Below are 3,511 nucleotides of genomic sequence, written 5' to 3' on the forward strand. Positions count from 1 at the left end.
CAGGCTTGATATTGTTGCTTCCACTTGTTTACTTGTGATGCTCACCATGATTGCAACATCAGATTGCAGTTCTTTCATACTTAGCTGCAATGCTTTCTAGAGAATAGATTTTTAGTTCTGGTATGAATGCCAATTCTGGTTTGTGCCGTTTATTGAGGGGGTCACTGCGATTCCCAAACACACAATCACATACTTACATTTCCAGGCCATGATAAGGCACACGCATCTTTTTTTTTTTGTGATTGTAATCACTGGGGGTGGAATTATTTATTGGCAGTGTTTGCACACAGCTCACTATGGTGCAGTCTTAGGATGTGGCATCAGAATTTAGAGACAGCAGAGCTGCAATATACGTACTCAGCAACTATGTCAGTCTTGTGATAGCAACAGTAATTGGACTCACAACCTCAGCTTATAAACCATCACGCTACGCAACTGAGCTATTTCCCTGGGTTCCACAATATCCATTGATGAAATCATGCTGAAGGATAATTCTGGTCTTAAAGAGAAATTCACAAGTGAAAATGGAATTTCATAAATTAGTTAATACAGAAATACTATGAATCTCAAGTTTCTTTATTAATTTTAGTTTTATCATAGCTAACAAAATGTCTGGATGGCTAGGGAAGTTTCTTCTAAGACAAAGAAATTCTAACTTATCTTACAAAAAAATGTTCTATCATGAAAGAAAAGTAGCAATGAGTAAAATTTTTTAAATACTTTACTTAGTATTTAAGTAGTTATTCCATGACATGTTCTTTTTATTTATCATACCAAGGAAGCAGCTATTCCTAATCATAGAAATAAAATGATGGGCAATGCATTTTACCTAGTTCATATATTAGAAAGATTGTTTCATCTCATGATTCCCAAGTAGTACTTTTTATTCCAAATGATCTATTGATAAGAATAGAAGAAAATGGGGCCAGAGAGATAGCATGGAGGTAGGGGGTTTGCCTTGCATGCAGAAGAACGGTGGTTCAAATTTTGGCATTCCAAATAATCCCCCGAGCTTGCCAGGAGTGATTTCTGAGCAGAGAGCTAGGAGTAACCCTTGAGCTCTGCTGGATGTGACTCCAAAACCAAAAAAAATAAAAAGAATATAAGAAAATATATAATCATATTTAGTTTTATATTTTATTTTATAATCTCTTCTTATACACATAGTACCACAGTTACTGTTTTATATAATATACATTATTGATTGGTTAGAAATAGTTACAAAGCAATTATTTTCACTGACTTTTAGATTATTCAAAATCACATATTTCATTATCTATAGCTATATCTTATTTTACCTCTCATCAATTCTCAGTTAATGAAATATAGTAATCATGTCATAACTTAGTAAACAACTTATTTTTCTTTTTTTTATATGTTTAGTCTTATTTAGTACTTTGAAAGACATCAAATTACAGATACTCTTTAAAAAGTGGTTAGAGTCTGAAAAAAAACAGAGACAAGAAATCTGGAATTATTCATGACCTACAGAAAAATATTTTATTTGCTTTTATTTGTTAATTTGTTTGTTTTGTTCTTTGAGCCAAACTTACAGTGCTTAGAGCTTACTCCTGGCTCTGAACTTTGAGAATAAATTCTTGCAATGCTTGTAGGAACATACGTGGTGTGAGGAATTGAACCCAGGTCGACTGCATAAAAAGTAAGCTCCAGTTCTATACATTGTAAGTTGCCCATTGAGCTAAAAAAATCCTGATACTTAATTTCAGTTTTCTCTGGGATCATTTTCTATGGTGAAACCCAAGCATGTCATACTCTAATAATTTTTTAAAAAGTCTTAATAAAAATGATAGTAGCAAAGCTCTTAAATGAGAATTATGTAAATAATGTTTTAAGAACATGATTTAAATGCTCATATGGAAATTGAATCTATTATACTCTCAGTACCATGTGATGATTTTCATGTTAGTGAAAAAATAATTATTTTTTTTAATATGGAATGCTTCACGAATTCGCGTGTCATCCTTGCACAGGGGCCATGCTAATCTTCTCTGTATCGTTCCAATTAGTATATGTGCTGCCGAAGCAAGCACCAAAAATAACTAATTTTTAATGAAATTAAAAGATTTTATTTTTATTCAATACAAGATCACATCACAATGAGAGCAATAGACTCATGCTCATGGTCAAAATAAAGTCTCTAAGTAACAAATTCAAAATTATCAGCTCAAATCATAAAATTAATAATTTTAGGATAGATATAAAATATTATATATTCTTCTTCAAGATTATAAAAATTTTTTGCTTAAAACACAGGAGATAATCTATCATTAACACCACAATATATACTTCAAAAAATATTTGGCAGAAAAGGAGGCAGATCATAACTATAAATGTATTAAGCCAAAGAATACAGTCAAAAAATTGAGTTAATTTTTGTTTGGTTGGTTCTTGTAGATTTTGGGTTTTTGAGATCACTGTTAGCTGTTTTAAGGGGATCTTATGGATGCCGAAGATCAAACTAGGGTCAGACATATTTAAGGAACATTTTATGTAATATTAAGAAAATTAATTTATTAGTGCAAATAATTATAAGCATTAAACATCATAAATAATCATTTTTAAGAAACATCTTAAATTTTTAAGGGTCAAGACACACTTAAGAACCTGTGAAATGGTTGCTAATTTATATCATTAATAATTTTATACATTTTTTTCAATGGATATATGTATTCAAGTGAAGTCTGTTAGAAGACCCATTAGAATTTCCGATCTTTAACTTTTTTTCAACCTTTCTTTTCTCATATGTCTAGTAATGTCACAAAGGAGACCTAGGGGAGGGGATAGTATAAAGGCAAATAAAGCAAAAGTGATCTCAGCCACCCAGGTTACAAATAATAAATAAATAAAATATTAAATAAATAAATTCTTCCAAATAGCCATCAACTGTGGGATGCTTACTTGTATTATACAAGAAGTGTCCACGTACTATGAGAACAGAGAAACTGCTTTCATTCCACATTCATTTCTACCAAAGGGACTATGAACACCATATAAATGCATACAAACCAATTTCTAGCAGAAATTTTGTATTACTAGAAAGTGGATTAAGTAACTTCAAAGCACTTAGATGCAGAGCATGCAGATTTTAGTGGTAGACCCATGTCACATAGCAACCATTGATCTCAACAATTTAAGTCTACAAATACATTTTAAGGACAAAGAAATTATACAGGGATTAACTTGCTCTTACCAATGGCAGAGCTAGTTTCAGTCCCAAATACCATATAAGGTCTCCCACATACTGACATTACTTGAGCACAGTCAGGAGTAATTCTGAACACAAACACAAGTAACCTTTGAGCACTGAGCTGGGAATACTATCTATGTACTTCCTAGTATGGTTTCACCCCTGCTATGTATATATTACATGTCATAAAAAAAAAGAATAAACGAGAAGACTCAAACTGAGTCAATTGTTTTATTGTGTTTTTGATGTTGTATTGTTTTGTTTTGTTTTGTTCTGGGGGGGCACACCCTCCAGTGCACAGGG

General features: G+C 31.9%; 1 non-coding gene across 1 annotated transcript; it reads right to left on the reverse strand.

Moving 5' to 3' along the window:
* Nucleotides 1-1,946: 1,946 nt before the first annotated feature.
* LOC126026747 (U6 spliceosomal RNA) lies at nucleotides 1,947-2,051 on the reverse strand. The gene has a single exon (XR_007501967.1). It is a non-coding gene; the product is annotated as a U6 spliceosomal RNA (small nuclear RNA).
* Between the last annotated feature and the right edge of the window lie 1,460 nt (nucleotides 2,052-3,511).

Source organism: Suncus etruscus, chromosome 13, assembly GCF_024139225.1.
Source record: "Suncus etruscus isolate mSunEtr1 chromosome 13, mSunEtr1.pri.cur, whole genome shotgun sequence".
In the NCBI taxonomy this organism is placed as follows: Eukaryota; Metazoa; Chordata; class Mammalia; order Eulipotyphla; family Soricidae; genus Suncus; species Suncus etruscus.